Source organism: Nilaparvata lugens, chromosome 5, assembly GCF_014356525.2.
Source record: "Nilaparvata lugens isolate BPH chromosome 5, ASM1435652v1, whole genome shotgun sequence".
In the NCBI taxonomy this organism is placed as follows: Eukaryota; Metazoa; Arthropoda; class Insecta; order Hemiptera; family Delphacidae; genus Nilaparvata; species Nilaparvata lugens.
Genome location: NC_052508.1, coordinates 43,554,829 through 43,576,001, shown reverse-complemented (window position 1 = coordinate 43,576,001; position 21,173 = coordinate 43,554,829). Strand labels below are relative to the sequence as shown.

Sequence of the window (21,173 nt, the reverse complement as noted above, 5' to 3'; positions counted from 1 at the left end):
TTTATAAAAATATATTATATTCTGAATAATAAATAAAATCAACTTTAATTGAGGATGTTGTCAACATGAGAGCTGTGTCTGGGTTATAATGATCACAGATGAATGCACATACTGCTTTAGGTTTTGGGTGTGAACCAAGTTATCAAGAGGTGATTTTGAATTATTCTTAAGTTCCAGTTGAAATAAAAAAAGGAAAAAACTTTTTACTGTTGATATTTTTCATTTTTTTCGATTTGTATACTATCAAGCTATCAAAATTTTTCTCAAAAAAGTTTTCTCATGATTTGAATGAGAAGTTTTCTCATGATTTGATTTCATGAGATGAATCCATGGAATTTTAAGGATACATTTTTCATGCCACCGTATTGTTGATAGAATAAAACGATAATTTCATGGAAATAATTTTTTTGAGAAAGTAATTCCATTTACAAATAATGAGCAAAAATAAATTTTTGTTGAGTTATATTTGGTCATTTTTTAAAAATGAAATAACTTTCATTGATATTTTCGGAAATTTTTGTTTCCTGAGAAAACTTGGTTGTTTTAATAGTTTGATAGTAAACAAATCGAAAAATTCAGAATATATCACCAGTAAAAGGTTTTTAGCCTGTTGTCAGAACAGTCACCCTTCCAACGGAATTACCATAACTCCAAAAGGACGCCCAATACACTGTTGGCTTGCTAGTCACTCATATAATGAGCGATTAGGTATGATGTTGGTCGCTGGGTTAACCAGTTCTCAATTGTTTCGGATTTTGGACTTTCATTATTATTTTTTTTAGGGTGATGCCCATAAGCGTGGGTAATGAGTGAGAGGGATGATGATGAGAGATGACTACTACTTTAGATAAAAGTATCTATAAAATTTGGCCGAAGTCTGCAGAAGTAGAAATTCCCTGAAAAGCAAGTTAAGTGAATCAACAAATATAAGGCGAAAGGAATTATATAGGTGAAGTAACATGATTATATGAATAGTTAATTACATTATGTATGTTTTCTGTTTTCAGTACTGTTCAGCACCATCTCCCCTCCCTTTTTATCAAGCTACTAGCAGGTAGCCCGTGCTTCGCAAGGGTCTATTTTAAAAACTTCACAAACTGGAAACTTGACGTAATGAAATCTAGAAAAATTGAAAATAGGCCTATAAGAATCCTCGGTTGATTAAGAATTTATATGCAACATTTCAAGTAAATCAGTCCAGTAGTTCAGATGTGATGATGCGTCAAACATAATTTTCCTATCCTTTACACGTGTATACGTGTTCAAGCCAGTTCTATACTATAATAAAGGAAATGAAAGAGAATAAATTTTGAAAGGTTTGAGATATCGATGTGCGTTTTTCACCATACATTTTCTCTGGAAATCGGAATCATGTATCAAATGCCCACCTTTCAATTAAAAAAAAGAAGTTGAATTCAAAATGGCGGAAAAAAATTTGCGACGGAAAACCTGTTTTTATCATAATTGATAATGATATGATATGATAATGGTATGATTACCCAATCATACCTATCTTCCAATTTCCCTTTCAAGAGAAATGTTCTGCTGCTTCCTTACAACAACTGGAAGCTTGACAAATAATTGAAAACTTGAGAAACTGAAAACTTGATGTAATCAAATCTTGAAGAATTGAAAATAGGTCTATAACCATCCTCGATTAAGCAAGAATCTATATGCAAAATTTCAAGTTAATCAGTCCAGTATTTCAGAAGTGATGATGCGTCAAACATAATTTTCCTATACTTTACACGTATATACGTGTAAAATCCAGTTCTTTCCTTTATTATAGTATGGAAGAGGATAGATGGATGGATGATCATTGTTATTTTACTAAAAGATAGAATAAGTTGAATAGTTTCCCTTTCAGAGGGAGTTTTGACAACCCACGAAACTAATTTTTCATTTGAAGATATAACGAAAGGGTGCATAGGACCTTACTTTTTTGCTCAGCTTGCCAAAATACCCCTCATTCCAATATAAAAATTTTCGACTGACTGTACAGTGAGTCAGTCATTCTATCAGGGCTCGAATAATTTTGAAATTTAAAAATTGAATAAAAATGGAAGAGAATAATTTCTTTATGTAAATTATCAGCACCTTTATACAAAGACATATTAACTGCATGTGTTTTCATATTTCCGATACAGCATTGATGAAACTGTAGACGTTTATTTAGCACTTTGTCTCAAAAAACTGTTCTAGCTGAAAAATTAATAATCCATGCCACGTGTAGGCAGCCTATACATTGCATCAGGAAAACGAAGTTTCAAAACTATCCCTCAGTTGCACGTACGTCGGTTAACGTTTAATCACGATAAAATGCTATACTTTAATCGAGATTAGCGCTAACCGATGCATTTTGGTTGCACAAAACAGAAATTTCAAGCGATAACGCAGATTAAACTAACCGGTGTAAAAAATTTTAACCAAAAAATGTTAACCCAACTAACGCCGATTATGTACCTACTGGTCTTCCAATTAGTTTTGGTAAAAAAAAAACTACAGAATTCAAAGTATAAGCTAAATACTGTATATGAATGAATTTCATCCGTTAATAAAATAGAGAAGAGCATTTAGCTGATATTGGCATTCAAAATTAGATTCTTATTTTTGACGTTAGTTTTCGATCTGGTTCGTCTGCAGATAGCACGACACTGGTGACAGACAGAACATTTTTATGGTGTATGCGTAATGAATAGTCACCGCTTCAATAACATAACCTCACTGATGTGCCATTTGTTCAGAACTTGTACTAATTATAGAATAGTAATATGAAATATAAAATAATAGAATAAGTTATAGAATAATAATAATATAAAATATAGAATGATAATTCTATAACTGGTCCAAGGTTCAGAATAATAACATCTGTCGGTTGAACTACAGTGTTGCCGGATTGTGAAACCGTTAAAATCTTGGTTAGTTTATCGGAAAACTTAATTGGGATTAAAAACTAACCGATCTTTGTGGAACAGAAATGAATCCGTAAAACTAACGCTGATTTTTTAATCGGCGTTAACGTCCATATTTAACAGGCCTACGTGCAGCAACTGGCCATAAATATGTTTTTTCTAAACAGATATTTTTGAGATAATTTCTTTGATGCAGCTGTTTCACATTCATCATATTATCAGGACCTCCTAAATACCATTTAGTATTTAGGAGGTCCTGATATTATTATACAGAGTTTGTGAAAATGAAAATATTTATTAATTATCAAAACAATACTATTATTATATTTAAAATAAAAATTTCATAATTATTATTAAAAATATTATCAATTATCAAAAAAATATTATTGAGGTTAAGTGGTATCAGGTAGAAAGCAATAATAGAACAGATATGTTCCTTTTTTAATTTCGATCATATGATTTGATGATTTTTTATGAAATCGTATGTACCATTAATGAAGTTTGAACATTAATTCTGAAAAAAGGAAAAGGAAAATTGAAATTTGGGCTTCCAGGTGCACGAGATTGATATTTTTAGAATCTTTGTGCAAAATTTGGAGATCTAAATCATTCCTGTTTTTTCGGTATGCAATCCACAAGTTGACATGTTTTGATGCGAACAAACGAACACACGAACAAACACAACCCTCCCTACTCTCTCTTATATAGAAGAAAAAGAAGATACATATTTATGTTTAGAGAAGTGGATCATTCATCCAATTCAAGTGAAATATAGAATGCAAGTGAAGACCTTATTATCTTTCAATAATTTATTTAGAAATTTCGTGGGAGAAATAAGCATCATCTTAAAATATTACTTAAACCAAGCCAGCTAACCAAATAAACAAGTAAGTACTTGATTTCATGAAAAAAATGAGGAACCAATAAGTTATTTGTCAGAAGAGAACAATAAATCATCCAAATTACTTTCTACTCTACAAAACTTCAAATTTGATGAATCAATAATTTAATAGTCAAATTTCTTTATTACAAAAAAAATTGAATAGAATTTAGTAAAAATTCTGGATTTTTCTATTTATTGAAATCAAAAAATCAATGAAATTCTTTAAAATTGTACATTTATACAATCAATAGAGAAACAGAAATTGTTTTGATAAATGAGTAGCCTAATCCATGTCAAGAAAGAGGCTCAGTGAAAGCTATTATTTCTCGAAAGACAATTTCTTGAAATATACCTGTATCACTTAATGAAATCAACAACAACATAAATAAACTACGCGTACTGTTCACTGTGAACTGTAAATACTTGAACCAAAATAGAACTATTGATTCTTGAAAATGTCAAGGCCACTTATATACTACTACTTGAGGAAAAAGTCGCCAGAGGAAGCCTATTCACCTTGTTGCTATAATAGGTCAACAGAAACCCGTTATATATCCAATATCATTCATAAACATGGTGTCACATGATATTGTGCACTGTCATAATATAATATTGCAACCTTCAATTATTTAACACTGTTGTGATTTGAGAATATTACACCCCACAGTGCCAATATCCTCCAGTGCTAAAATTTGTACTGTAGTTTTAAACATTTTTTCTCAAAAGAATTCAAATGCTTAAAATACTTAATTAAATTATTTGATCGATTATTATTGAAATAAACTTGTAAAACGGGTGAGTTTGATACTCGCAAATCATTCCCTACAAGGGAAGCGACCGATAGATGGATCACAAGTTTTATTATTGACCAATCAGGTTCCTATCCTATCAGCCAATAGTTTTTTTTTTCATTGGATTAGTGATACAGTAATAAAAAATGTTTTTTTTTATTTTTCATTTAAATTCTAGACTAATTCACAACTGACACTGAAGAGTATTGATTCATCAATCGATTAATATGCTGACTTAATACTTAATTGAAATTGCTTTGAAATTTGCATCATATTTTCGATAAGTTTCCGGTTTTGGCAAAGCAATCCCTTTAATTGAACCGAAGCTCCTTAAATGCCCAACTACTGATAAATAAGGTAGCAATGACCAAACTACACAGAAACATCGTTTCACAACTATTAGCAGTGAAACATTAATGTTTCTAAAATATTGTCGCGTCTAATCAAAGAGTGTGATTAAAGTCATTAATTGTCAGCTCATTAGAATTGTATTGGCCGGTCAATATTCAAGGCTCAAGGTTCAGCCACCAATTGCTAAGCTCCTTTTTACCATAATTGGCAGCTAAAAATGCGTCTAGTTGCAACTGAATTATCTAATAAGGAGCATTGACATTATCAAAATGGCCAGACACGGTGATTGGATTAAAATATCAACTGAACAATAATTGAATACTCTGAACCTTTGTCATAATTTGTCAAAATATGTACATCCTTCTCTAGATAGATCTGTCCTCTCCCTCTCACATCTCAATCTCATCGAATCAAATAGATTATTTCTATATTTTCCGACAATAGGCTACCTGGAAAATCTGTTTATAATGTACATTATTGATCGTAGAAATAAATTTTCCCATCTGTGTGATATCAATATTATTTTTTGGGGTTCGTTATTCATGGGGATTGATGTGTTATACGACTGATCAAAGAAACAAATAATGGAAGATTAGAAATGTCTAAGAAGGCGAACGATAGTAATTTGTCAATTACAATTCGGTAATTTCCAAGAAATCTAATATCAATAGAATTGATATATGATATATGAAAAATGATATATGATAGTATTAATATACTTTACAGCTCCAAGCACACTGATCATACGTATATTTCTCTTGAAATTTGTTGGGTAGTCTACTCAAGAATTGTCAGCCTTACCCGTGAACTCAGAATAATTATCAATTTCTAGGTGCAAAAAGTTTGTGAATCTGGTCACAGGGTTCTGACGGCAATAGAATCATAATTTTTTATTTACCACATTAGAACATAAAACCTAATTACAAAGGTGAAACACGCTTCATACCAGCTTGTGACTCGTAACTATTTATATCAATGATTGTAGAAGGAGACTTGGAGAAACCAGAAAAGAACAGATCTGTAGTGAGATTCAAGTTATGAAGTCAGCACCTGATGACTGGTGCACATTGATTCACTGATCACATTGATATCCTTGTCTGTCATTAGACAAAGCAGATAGCTCTATTTCACTATAGCTTCATATTGTCTTTGGTAAAACTCACTATCTGTACCCGAACTATTTATTTATGGAGATAGGGAGTGTCCCTACTACGGATGTGTAGTTAAGGATGAAAATGTTCAGCAAAGAAACAAAACAGCTTTTACAAGCTAGCTTCATGATACGTCCAAGAATTACGTAACTTGCATAGTATCGCTGTTAGACCGGAGACTCTACTGTATTACCGAGGATGCCAATGCAAATACCAGACAAGGCAACAACATCCACGTTTCCAATAACAGAGAGAGAGAGAGCAGACAGGGGAGTGAGAGAGAGAGAGTGACAATGATGCGACGGCAGAGAATCAAATTCCAATTGCAAGTTGGAATTGATGGGTAGGTGCGGTGCGGTGGATGGAAGGGGTTATGAAAGAAATATTTTTCGCTGGTAGCAGTTTGGTATCTGGTATGGCCCCGCCCTGGCATGGCCGAACAGAAAGAGAAAACGATAAAAAAAAGAGAGCGCAGGAGGTGCTGAAGAATCCAGCCATGAAATCAGTCTGAAAGCGCACAGAACTTCATTGAGTCGATCCCTGCCTGCTTCATGTGCCAAATCCTTCCTGCTCCTCCACAGCAGAGCACAACCGCCTTCCTTTACACGAGGACAGCCGCTCTCCAAACTAATCAAGTCCTCTCATTAATATCCATTATTATATATTATATTAAAAAATCATTCTGAATATTGAATCAATCTCAAATGTTCAATGCTGTTCTTATAGTTCCTCATAGTGTTCTATAGTGTTCTTATAGTTCCCTATAATAAGTGTTCTATAGTGTTCTTATAGTTCCCTATAATAAAAGTTCTATAGTGCTCTTATACAGTAGTTCCCTATAAGAAGTGTTCTATAATAATGGAACTATGATAATGGTTCTATGTTCCTATAGTGCTCTTATAGTTCCCTGAAAGAACAGCAAGCCTGCAACCCTTGAGTGATGCATGTTGAGTGATACTTCAGCGTGATTCTATAGAAGTTTAAGCCAATGGAAATGGCCAAATTTATTGAATTACTCCATACCTAATTAAGAAAAATCGATTATTTCAATTTAATGGAGATAAGAGACATTTTTTGAACTATGAGAAGACAATATTGATATCACTACTTCATAAGAGAGCTTTATATCAGACAAAGTTTGAAATATAAAATATGTTAAATTTTACCATTCTCATTAACATTATTTCGATTTTATAAAAAGGGAACATCGTCAGTAATCTGGATTAGTAATCATGAATTACATAGGAGCACCATAGTGGAGGATAGCATGGACGGTATAGGGACGGGAGTAAGGACATGAGAGGTGAGAATTAACTATTAAGGCTTATCAATTATCATGGGGGACAAGATTAAGGAGAAGGCTATTGTATGAAAAAGAAGAGTGAGCCTATCCTGACAGTGTAACTTGCGAAATTGGTATGGCTGCAACTCCGAGCTGCAATTAATAAAGTAGAAATTGTTATGAAGTGAAATTCAACAAACATAAGAAAGAGATTGTGGATTGAGATCATCATGAAAAAGTTGTAAGTTTCACAGCTAAATCTGAAGTTTAATGGATCATTGGTTAAAGAACGACATTAAGATTGAATGGAGTTGAAATGTCAAGTACCTGATCAATGAGTATGATAAACAAAAAATATATCTCAGAATAATACCATTTTGCATTTAGTACCAAAAGTCTGACAAACTAAGAAGTGCGATATCTCTTCGTATGTATTGAACTTCCAACGAGTACATTAAAATATTCTTATCGAGGATATTATTTGTGGTCATTTATGAATATCATAGTTCACATCAATAGTGGAAGCAGAACTTGGGCAGAGATAACTTATAAGATTGTTTTATTCTATGATGACTTGGGCTAAAAAACGAAGAATAGGATTATATTCAGAGTGGGGATACAATGAATAGACAAACCTATCGCTGAATTTAATCTTCTTATACTTCAAATGACACCTTGACAAGGACCTGATTCCTGAGTAGGATTGAAGGAGTCAATGAACACTTCAAGGGTTGAATGGGAGAGACCTTTCGTGAGAAGGATAATCAAGAAATAGAAGTAATCCTTGATTTTGAATTATGAAATTTTCCGCTTTTTTCGTATTCTGGTCTATTGGCGCCACCGCCTCTTAGTGCCCTAGACACGAGCTACCTTGGTTGTAGAAGTGTATTGGTTGAACGGAGCAAGATTGATTGTAGAGATTAGAAAATATTACTCTTCCATATTATGAAATCTCACGAATATGCAGGATGTTAAGTATAGTATAGCATTGTGAACATGTCTTTTCAAGATTTTTTAGGATTTAATAAAATCTATTCTACCAATGGTCAAGAAATTAATTCAATTGAGGTCATATGAAATCGAAAAAAATGAGGAAAAATAAAGCAGATGATAAAATTATGAAAACTACACTAAATTATGATAAACAATGACGAGCTTACAGAAATATCATGAAATACAAATGAGAAATTTTCTTTCAAATGAAAGAAAATTAAACGATGTTCTTGAAACTTACAAACTTACATTGCAGACATCGACATATTTTAAATAGTCAAGTCAGGTGAGCTGATACGTGATAAAAAAGGCGTTGTACGCTAAAAGAGAAAGTACATCAAATACAATTGACAAAAGTGACGTGACAGACTGACACCTCATAGCACATATTTCATAATAGATGCTATTGAGTTAATGTCTTAAAATATTTGGCACGTCCGTTCTTCCTGTCTACTTACATAATGGTTTATCTGGAATACCATAACTTTAAAAGCGAAGAAATTACTGACTCAGCTTTGGTATGCGAATGACAAATACCGGAAACAATAATTGCTCATTTAGAAATTGCAGTCATAACTACTGCAGCAGTCCATTCCAAGTGTATTAGATAGTAGAAGTTACAAGAACCTCATATCTGATGAGTCTGTCGAGTGGATTATTTCTTATGAGATTTTAATTTGGGGTTTACATCAAATTTATAATATTCACTGGCACACAAAACTGAATATTCAAGTTAAAATGCAAAATTTAAATAATATTATTTTAGAGAAAACTCGGGTCAAACTGTATGATAGTTGGATGAATCAGATGGAAGTTTTCCATTTATTCATAAATAATGCAGGTAATTGATAACAGCATCCACATCTTACTCTGTCAATATAAATATACAGAAGAGAATACCTCAATTGTCCTGTCCTTCCCCATGTATTTGAACATGCATTATATTGGTAAGAATATTAATTATATCTTCATTGAGTAGGTATATATATATTTTTTTTGTTAATCTAGTACTACCACTGAAATAGTTAATGTAATTAGCTGTATGAATAATGAATACTAATATTACAACTTCAAAGCAAACAAAAAAGAATAAAATAGGAATTATAACCATCAACAAACTGGACATGTTTGACCACTTTTTAACAAGACTAGGACCATTCTTCAACTTTGTTTATGTTAGAATTGATTTGTATCCTACAATTAAAATTATCATAAAGGCACGTTAAACTGTCGGTCCCGGCTGAAGTATGAAAGTCGTAAGGCCCATTGACGGCTTAAATGATATATAAGCAAGGTGGAACTTCCGTCAGGAACTCCCCACCAATAAAAGCGAATATTCATTTTATAAAAATTATCTAAACTTCTTGTTAAAAATGTATGCAGCTTTTCATGAATAAGTTAATAAACATGATAGATACGAAGAATCATATTTTTTGTTAACTCAAAATATTCATAATATTTGGTTATACTTATTCATACTCGGTTGGTAGTACTGGTACTACTAGTGATTGTTTTCAAAAAATAGTCTCGTAAAAGTTATAGATATTTGGAAAATACTGATGAGTATTCGTCTCTGTTTTGTATTAGAGTGAAAGTGTACATTACATAGTTGTGTTCTATGATAGTGAATTGAGAGGGAAGATCTATCACAATTTCTTTACTGCAGTTTATCATTTCCTAACCTAAGAAAAAGCATAGAGAATTGTCTGTTTTCTGTCATTCGGCACCTGTCGATGAACTTAGAACTCAGTGGATACAACGTGATAAACGGAAATTGCACTAAACTTCTACCAAAACTTATGGATCTGAATCGAAGAAACCCAGAAATTCGGGATACATAGTGGAGGAGGGATACGGAATTATTTGTACTGTGTATCAAAGTCTGCTCATTTAGTGACAACAGAAGAATTTGAGATTACTGTGTCTATCTTATCTCTTGCTTTTAAAATCTGTTAAGCTCTACGGTTTTCCATTATCTCATCAGGACGAGTTAAATTCAATATCAGAAAGACAGAGTGTTATCACACAAATCAATTCAACACTAAAACGTCACCTACTCTATACCATTTTATCTCACCTAGTGTGAAAAATAATAAATACCGCTTTATACCACACGTTAACCTAGTAAGTCCAGAATGGATGCAGACAGCTTCAAAGATATGCTCAACTCATTTAGAACGGAGATGAGTCAGGACTTTAAGAAAGAAATGAACGAAAGATTTAATACCTTCACATATAGGTTCGGAGCAATGTTGAAAAATCATTTAAGTAGTCTTGAAGAAAAATTGAAGGAGCAAGAAGAGAAGATATCGCAACTAGAAAAAGATAAGAGGAAAAACTTAATTATCCATGATGTTGAGGAGAAAACCAATGAAAATCTAGAAGATCGGTTTTTCAGACTTATAAGACACGAAATAGGAGTGGAAATCGAGAATTGGGAGCTAGATTTTATCAGACGTTTGGGGAAGAAAACAGGGAATACCAAAAGACCAATTGTAATCGGATTAACAACGTGGAGGAAGAAGATGGAAATTTTGAGAAATAAACATTAAAAGGTAAAGAGGTGTTCATTACAGAAGATTTTCCTCGGGATATGTTACAGAAGAGGAAGGAGCTATAAGAAGATATGTTTGAAGCAAGAAAACAAGGAAAGTACGCCGTATTGAAATATGACAAGTTATTTATAAGCAGTGAGAATGGAAAAACAAAGAAGAAGAGAGAATTGAGTATTTCACCGCAAAAAGAAGAGAAAAATACCAAGCCAGCGAAGAAACGAGATGGTAAGCAAGGCAATTTTCATCTTGGAAAAGGCTCTTTGGATGGATACTTCAAAAATAGGAACAAGGACTCACAAGTAATCGGGCGATCTACTGACACATCTGCAGAAAATAGAGAATAGGACTTACCGGAAACTAGGCTACCAACCAACGGAAACTATTATGGAAAGAAGAACAAAAGAAATATAAATAAAAATGTGTTTTCCCCAGAAAGGCTGGTCACCGAGGGGAAGTGTGACCGAAACCCCCCAGGTTTGATGATTGGTACACTGAATGTAAGAACACTTCGTACAGAAGATCGAGTCTGTGAATTGGAAGATGCATTACTAGACAGACACAAATATAGACATTCTTGGTTTAGCAGAAGTAAGAAGAAACTCTGAAAAAATCATTTTCAGAAAGAGCGACTTCATTTTCTATCATTTCGGCGAGACTGAGGGTCAAAGAGGAGTTGAATTTTTAATCAGGAAACATTTAAAAGGAAAAATACTCGAACTTAGAGGTTTCTCAGAAAGAATCGCAGTCTTGAGGCTAAGAGTGGGAAGCTCTAAAACGTTGAATATTTATCAAGTCTACTCTCCCACAGCAGAATCGGATGTAATCGAGCGAGAACTGTTTTATGAATCTCTTACTACTATTCTGTCCCAAGATAAGAACAATAATTGGAAAAATTCGACAATAATACTCGGCGACTTTAATGCACAGGTTGGTGTACAGGAAGACAACGAGGCGAATGTTGTGGGAAAATATGGATACGGGAGGAGAAACGAGGCAACCCAAATGCTAGTGGATTTCTGTTTTCAACAGGGCATGAAGGTGATAGATACATTTTTCAAGAAAAGAATTGGGAAAAGTGGACATGGATCTCACCGAATCAGCATACAAGAACTGAAATCGACTATATTCTAACAACATGCAGAGGCCTCATAAGCCTCATTAGTTCGAGGTAACTGGAAAAATTAAATTCTTCACAGACCATAGACACACATTGTCTAAAGAATGGGCTTCAATGAGACCGAGGCGTGTTTGGAATGGAAATGTTATTAGAACGCTGGAATTGGATGAAAGAGAGACACAAAAGTTAGCGACCAATGTACAACACATTATTAAAAATGAATCGCACCTGACATTGCAGGAGACCTACGATATGATGGAATTTCTTGTTGTAAGATCATTCAAACAATCAGCTTCAAGCAAACCAACAAAAATTTCACAGAACACGAAAGATTTAATATGTATTAGAGAGGCTTTGAAGAGGAAGAATCCAATAAGTTCAGAAGAAAAAATTGAATACAACCTTCTATGTAGAATAACGAGATTTCATATTAGAAAAGACCTAAAAATTCATGAGGACCGAATCATTTCAGAAGCCTTAGAATCAACTGGTTCAATAAAACAAATGAAGAAGGATCTATCACATGGTCTTCAATGGAACACAGGACTGAAAGATAAACGTGGAATAATAGATAGGAATAGACACGGAATAATTGAGAAAGCTACACTATTCTACAAAAAATTATTCAAATGCTCTGAGAATACAACATTTGTAATTTCAAATACTATTACAGATACAGATATTACAGTTTTCCAAGATCAAGAAGTAATGAATTGTGTACAATCATTAAAGAAAAACAAAATGGCTGGTAACGATAAAATCACAAATGAAATGATTCAGACTCTTACTCCAGTGATTATAACCCTGATGACGAATATATTCAATAGAGTATTGAGAGAGCAGCAGGTACCTCATCAGTGGAAATCAGCCGATATTATACTTCTGTACAAAAAAGGAGACATATAAGATATAAATAACTTCCGCCCCATCAGTATCACGTCAACCATCGGAAAATTATTCATGAGACTGCATTTGTTGCAGGAATTATAACAAGAATCCAAAAGTTTTGATCCGTACGGTAAGGTATCTTCTTTTTCGAAAGATGAAACTTTGAAACGAGAATGGATACGAGCGATAAGAAGAAAGAACTTCAATTCTACAAAACAACGGTTTACATGAAGTTTAGAAGAACAGTGTAAATAAAGTGTGAGTGGAAAATTTAATTAAAGTGTGAAATAACAGTGTAATTAGAGTGTGGAAGAACAGTTTAAATAAAGTGTGTGAGAGAACTTTTGAACTGATAAATTAAAAAGTAAATGCAAAGTGTTGGAACTGTCCATAACATCATAATATTAAAGGTTTTACCTAACTGAAAAACAGTCTCCTAATGGGTTTCTTTGTACCACAGATTTATTGTGATCAAGTTTGTGGGAGCCTCTTTCCTAAAAAAGAGTTACATCAAATTTGGTTTATCTTTGATTTACCTCTCCTTCGATTCTGATACAGGCTATTATTAAGTATTTTTGGTTGAGATGAATTTTATCAATAGCTCTATCACTGAATCGAGTAGCCTAGGCCTATGTCCATCAAGCTGAAAGTATGGATAAATTATTGCATTTGTGGAATAAAGTGTTTTTATCTCAATAAGGGCCGTTTGCACAGTGTAAGTTTAAGCTAAAGCTTAAACCAAATCTGGATTTTTTTTGGTTTAAACTAAAATTCCGTTTGCACAGTATCAGTTTAAACTCTGTATTGAGTTTAAACTCTGGGAAAGTCAAACCTCCAAAGCAGGAGGTTTAAACCAAATAATTTGGATTAACTTGACATCTGTAAAGATTTGATGGGGAAATAGCTAATAGTAAATTATTTTTCGACGGTTGTTTTAATGCTTCTGTAGACGATAATAATTATTTAGGTTATAGTGAATCATTATTGATAGAAGTTTTTAATGCGATTGATAGAGATGACTGCGAAGAAATTTTGGAACTGAGAAAAATTGGGCAAAAAACGAATCATTTATATTTCTGGGATGATAGAGAATTTTTTAACGGTTTTGCTTGAGTACAGCAACTGCCAATTTATTATTTTGATTGAATAAACCACTTGATAGAAAATGAGACAATTTTTTTTTTAACAGTGGTCTTCGATTGGAAAACATGTTTTTAATAACACATAAATGAGATATTGCTTTCGAGAGATTTCTAATAAACGAGGAAGTCCATAGTAGATTCAAGCGTAACAAAATAACTTTTTTATCTTACATTCTAAAATATATTTTCTGGTGCCAACTAAACATAATTTTTAAAAGAATTTCTTGATCGCTTTTCACTTTTAGAACCGTACAGCTTACAACTCTGTGGATTTTGAACAAGAACAAGAAAATACTAAAATAGTATTTTAATGAGATTAATACTCATAGTATTTAATGGTATAAAATACCTCAAATTACTGATGGTTTGTAAACAAATAACAAATTTCCTGTAAAAATCAGGACATTCTATTACCAACTTAACGCTAAACTAGTTTAACTTAAACTGGATTAGTAAATGCACTGAGAAAACCGATTCAAGTTTAAACTTTTGGATTAACTTAAACTCGTAGCAATCTATACTGTCCAAACTGCCCTAAAATTTATATTTGATAAAATACAAGTGTCTTTAATCTGAAATTTAGATAGTAGGCTATTCCATCCAAAAAAATCGATACAGTAACAAAAGTTACATTGATAAGCTAGTAGAAACTACTATGATCTAAAAAGAATCAATCTACATGTTATGACGTCATTAATTAGTTGTGGGGCCTGAAGTAATATTAGGTACATTGACTGAGGTCCCTTCCTCAACCGAGCAGACTGAAGTTTTCATCTCTGAAGTCTGCTCGGTTGAGGAAGGGAAAAATTTCCCCCATTTCTAATGTAAGTTTTTAAGTGTTTTCAATCTATTTATGTCTTATGTCTCCTGTTTTTATTCATATTACAAACTTCAAAGTTTGTAATATATACATGACGTATTTATATACTGTTTATATATATATATATATATATATATATATATTATATATATATATATATATATATATAAACAGGATACACACGACACGGATATATATATATTACAAACTATTCCAAGTAATTCCAGTGCTTTGGCTAGTTTCATTTTCCCATTAATTTTTCATACAATTAATTTTTTCTACCAACAGAAGTATGTCCGAAAAATTATCATCCGATAAAAACCATTCTCAATTACTAAGAGAGTAAATAATCGATTTATTTCAAAACAAAAGCTTTGTTGGAAGCGAATATTGTTGACATGCACAGCCACCACACTTGGTCAACCACAGAGGACAGATATAGCCTGCAACATTGCAATGTTTGCAATTCATTGTGTAGATGCAGGTAAATTGGAGAAACGATGGAAATTCTGAACAAATATCCCAACGTGGACAAGGTTACATTTCTCCGCATTGGAATAATTGCTTCCGAACAAAACAACGAAGACAACGATCCAATGTAGCAATGGATATGAATAATGCCGTCGTGCCGACCGTGAGATTCTAGCTTCCACACCGTCGCCAGTGATATCAAGTAAACAACAGTAAGGTAATGGAGTAACTAAGTTAGTTAGTAACTAACTTACTCAAATGAATTCCAAACAGGACGAACGAGTATTGTGAAAATGAAGAGTCTCGTAACTTGGCTACCAAGAGAGACAAAGTAAAAAGTCAAGCAGTAAAAATATTAGAGGGTGAAGAAACTGGTTTACGGCCTGGAAAGAATGTTAAATGCTGCGGTTAAGTAACTCTGTAGTAATTGACAGTCTTCCGAAAGCATTTATTCACCGTCACTGCAGATAATTACTGAAGACAAATTCATACAAAGGAGAGAGACGTTGAATGCCATGCAAATGCCAAAGGTGAAGCTCCTCTTGTTAGCAAGTTTTATGAATAACAATGTAAAACCCAGCACCTCAACCCTTCAAAATACTTCACCTTAGAAAGAAGCAACACATCTCATCCGGTAAAATCAGAATAAAACTTCAAGACCTTTTCGAGAGTGAAAATGTGATAGACTTTCACTGATTCATCTTATCCTAGGTTTGAGGATTTGTTAGGATAACTTCAAACGTTCATCTCTCATGTCAAAGGTTCATCATTCCTCCCATTCCACATCTACGACTCTACTCATCTATGACATCTTTATCTTGTACTCACTCACAAAAAAGCCATTCTATCCTCTTCCACATTGCTGAGTAGAATTGAAATGAAGAGTTTAGTACTTCTCTAATTGAGGGATATGTATCATTTATATATTTTTTTGTGGAATAGACCTATATCTGATTGTTGTGGAAAATAATTATGAATATAGCAAAGTATTAAAAAAACTAAGGATTATGTCAGACTGATATTATGGATAACACAATATCATCTCCACTACTATGCCTACACAGAAGAGAGAATATTTATTATTCTACGAATTTTTCCAAATATAAGTTGAAGAATTATTCAACGTTAGAGTATACGAAATTTGAAGGGGATGATAGAATTGGACTGATTACAAAGAGACGGGGAAATTTTAATGCATTAACATAATGTATTTTCTTGGAGAGAGAGAGAGAGTGAGATTAGATTAGAGAGATTGATTGATTGATTGAGTACTTTATTTATGTAGATTACAATATACTGGCTTATACACTTATATACAATAGCTTACAATACAGCAAAATTATAGATGAATTTACATAATATAGACTAAGAAAATAATTATTGAACTGTATATGATATGAAAAAGTAATTTGTAATATAATAACTATAGATATTATATTGTTATGCATCTACATAAATTGGCGGAGCTTTGGACATATCAATGTCCATTCTTCGGAAAGAATATTAAAAATATCCTTCCCACTAACTCTCTACCAAAAGGTAGAGAGAGAGATCGGTTCCGTTTGTGAGTATCTTGAGTTCAGTGTCCTTTTCTCTGTAAACAACATATAGAATATGAACTGAGACTGACCTGTCGTATGCCAAAGAGGAGGCGGTGGTGGACAGGAGAAGAGAGATTAGAATGATGGGGTGAAACTGGTAAGTAAGTAAGTAAGTAAGTAACTGAAAGCAAGTACTATAGTAGTACGTATATTAGCCAAGATTCCATGACCGTATAGTAATGGGTGGCCACTAAAAGCTGCTATTGTAAGATTCACTTAAACTGTCAGCATTGCAAACATGACAGCTTTCCATTGAACCAATGCTGACCAATGTAGGCCGAGTGAGTGGAGCTGCTCCGGTTATCTTTTGCAGCGTTTTACTGGAGAGACGTCGAGGTGTTGAGTGTTGAGTGTTGAGAGTGTAGCAGCTTCAGCCGGCCGGCCGGCCATGCTACAAGCAGTCAATGGCAGTACAGAGTACTCAGTCACGTGTGCTTTTAGCTGGACGCAATCCAACCAACAGATAGTCTCAGCACAACGGTTCCACATATTATTTTTACTTCAGAGACACTGTACAATTGAAATGATTGTGGACCATCTTGGGTAAATTGTATTTCAGTGACAGTGTTGTTTTGAAATGATGTTGGGTTTGAAAAAATATTGTGATGTTTACTCTGCAAAATGTTTGTCTTAAGAGTGTTAGGATATAAGTGATTTGACAAAATATTCTACCATAATCATTTCGACGATCGAATTTCATCTTATATGAAAATAGTAGATAGATAGATTGGAATGTCGATGCTTGAGACGATGAGACCATTATTGTAAAAATAATTTGAACTTTTGAACCACTAATTTTTGATCGCAACTAATCAATCTATTATCCATAAGTTCTCTAATCTATTTTGAAATTTGAGATTCGTCTTGAATTTGAAATCACTTTTATCTTATTATTTTGCACTTTCCACACATCAATAAGTAGGCCTATTAGAAAATGAGAGGATATATATTTTTTGCTGATGATGCGCAAATAAATCTACGAATTGGGTGTGGGATGAATAAAATAAGATGAATGAAATAGGTAATGCGAATCGAACTCGTCGGCGATGCATCAATAACAAACAGAAGCTGCAACAATCTTGTAATTGACCACTAAGCAGTGGCGTAAATAACGCCAATGCAACCAATGTGGTGCATTGGGGCGCAGTCCTTCAGGGGGCGCAGGCCAGGGGGGCGTGAAAAACTGATATTCTAGAAAATTATCACAAAAAATGTAGCAAAACTCTTAGTAGTTTATCGAAAATTTGGCCACGCAGTTGTATTCATTATACCATAGAGAAAGAATAGATTTAGTTCATATCTGGTTTTACTAGCAATACCATACCATGAACTCTTATATTCGATAATAATGATTAAACTAATTATATTTATTTGACCCTAAACAGAACTGCAAGTTCAAAAATTGTCTTTCAAAATTTTCCCTCTCCACAGTAGTCACATTAGTTTCGTATGAGAGGTTTTTATTTTTGGTGGAGTGGTGGGGGGGGGGTATGAGTGTGTGTGAATGAATCTACGAATAGGGGCGCAAAGGATTACTAGCATGCATTGGGGCGCAGTCAGACTGGTTACGCCACTGCCACTAAACTACACCAACTTGTCAATATCCACTTGAAAACTTTAATGTTACAATTTGAGTAGTTTTAGATTATAGTTTTGATTTCGATTTCATTTGATTGCATTAATTGATCATGGGCCTGAACCCTGAATTATGAGTTCTTTTCATAATTTTATCAGATCAATAAATCAATAGACATAGATTATGAGAAATATAATTTTGATCACTGACAGTGACACCATCTTGAATACTCAAATTTTTCGTAAATCAGACAATGTATTAGTGAGAGATTTATTATCAGTGATTGATTCAGTTTATTTCAAACATGCTTTCCTCTCACTTTGAAAGGAAGATAGGAAATTCCTACTCTTGTTCTCAAAACCGACGCTTTTCATGCTTATGAACTGAGGGTCATTATTTCATGAATGTTAGACTAGGTGGAAAATTACCCTTATGACTACCATGTCATACTTTCGGATTAAGACAGTATAGCTTCAATCTTATCAGCTACAGTAATTGTCCCCATGACACATGATTTTATTCAATTCAGATAGATGCTTGATGTTTTGAAATAATATACTTCTTTCAGAATCCACCTACAAAGCCTGTTACTTGTTAGATATTATGCAATATTTCATTGTCATAGCTTTTCTCATAATTGTCCAGATGTTCATGATACAAATTTGATAACCTATTTAAAACAACATCAAAACTTACATCATAAGTCAATATTTTTAAAAATTCTACTGACCAGCAAGGAAGAGCTCAATTTTAATTCATCAAGAGTGATCGTTTTCTCTGTAGTCAAACAGGAGGAACTGCATCAATAAAGAAAAGTACAGACATCACTCATCATTCTCTCTCTCTCTCTCTCTCTCTTTTATCCACTCAAACATTTAGAGAAAATAATAACAAATAAGGGAAAATCAATTTTCTAATTCAACATTTGAGGTATCTAAAAGTTATAAAAAAGTAATTTCCTAAAACCACAATACCGAGATAGTAATGATAAGACGACCATAAACACGTTTAGTGTAAAAAACAGCCTTCGAGTTGGTTACCGGTACCATACCACCCTTAGTAATGGTACCGTACCTATCAACTAAAATCAATGACAGGTGTAATGATTGCTAAGCACGCTACGTAATCCAACTACCACATTAATGAGAATGCTGTTGTTTTATTTCTCCTCTACAGTTTTCATCCATGGTAAGCCTTATGCACTGTAAGCCAGAATGTAGGCCTCAGCCTACAATATAAAATACCAGTATTTCCATGCTTCAACAAATAAATGCAAGGATGATTTTAAGTTAATCCAAATCACAAAGATGACGAAGCCCCATAGTGAATACCATATTTTATTGGCAAGAGTGAACTTAGCTCCCTACTCGAAAGGATAAACAAGAGGAGTTCAACTGAAGTGACATGCCGGCTTCACCTACTGGTCTGGAGCGCGCAGCTTTAATGCAGCCTACAACCGCTGCATCCGTCCAGAATTTTATCTCGTTCTGTCTGGCATTTAGTTAGACCTCAACTCATTACTCTTACGCATGGGGAGGGGAAAGATCTGTCTCCAATCTCTAACCATTAACTGAGAGAATTACCAAACCTAACTGAGTTTCTAACCATTGATTTCAAGAGATAAGGAAGCTGTTAACTGAGTTTAGTTTTAGTTAACAGCTTGGTTACCCCATACAAGCGCCGGCCGACTTGGGTACTGTGGCATTCAAGAAAACATGCTCCCCCCTTCCCACCACTCTGCTATCGACGACTTGACGCAACGACTGGATCTTGGAAGATATCATTCGATGAATGACTTAAGCTTAAAGCGCGACTTGTGATTTGAACTGCAGAACATACTGGAGAAAAGAAAGTGCCAGTTACCTTTCATGTGCTATCCTGTACAGCAGTTTGTAGCTGGAATTCCACGTGAATGAGCATGATATAAGTATCCACAAACACAACCGAACAAACAGTAAGTATGTGCGTAGACAAGTAATATTAATTCACAACAATTTCACACACACAGACAGACAGACCAACAACACCCACCGCATTCCACAGCTCAATTTCACTTCACAAGACACGGCACACTTTTATCATGAACTCGGCGCGTTGTTGCCACCACACGACACCACAGACAATACACTCGCTAAATTGTGTCGTAGACTGTTGACAATTTGTCTGATTTGACAGAAAAACAATGAATAATTGTTGAAAAAGGCGCAATCACAGAGAGCGGCACACGGCAATCACCTACTACACTGGACATTGGACTGCTGGACTAGCGACTGACACTCGAGCGAGGCAAGGAATCGGGTGGAGTGGAGGGGGAAACAGCTACTGTTCGGCGATGCCAGCGCTGCGGCGCGGGGGACAAGCCAACCACTCACCGCATTCCTCTGTCTGATACCTGCAGCAAGGCAGCAAGGCTACATTCTTTATGAACCCCGTCAAACATGTTGGAATTCCTCGGCCAAACTAGTCTCTCACCAGGGCCGTAGAAATAGTTACACATACACACATACCATTTCCCCTCTTAATCATTCAACACGACATTCCAGCACTGTTACGGACACCGACCAATCACAACGAGGCAATCATCGCGCCAACACGTCCTGCCGTCGTCTATCAAATGCGCCCATCAAAATTAAACTACAC

The 21,173-nt window shown here is 34.1% G+C and overlaps 1 protein-coding gene across 1 annotated transcript in view; it reads right to left on the bottom strand.

The window, feature by feature from the left end:
* The window catches only part of LOC111048917 (protein expanded), a 103,066-nt gene extending 82,126 nt beyond the window's left edge, over positions 1–20,940 (bottom strand). The window contains exon 1 of the mRNA XM_039429501.1: positions 20,397–20,940. The gene's annotated coding sequence lies outside the window, so the exon portion shown is untranslated. The remainder of the gene's footprint in view (positions 1–20,396) is intronic.
* Between the last annotated feature and the right edge of the window lie 233 nt (positions 20,941–21,173).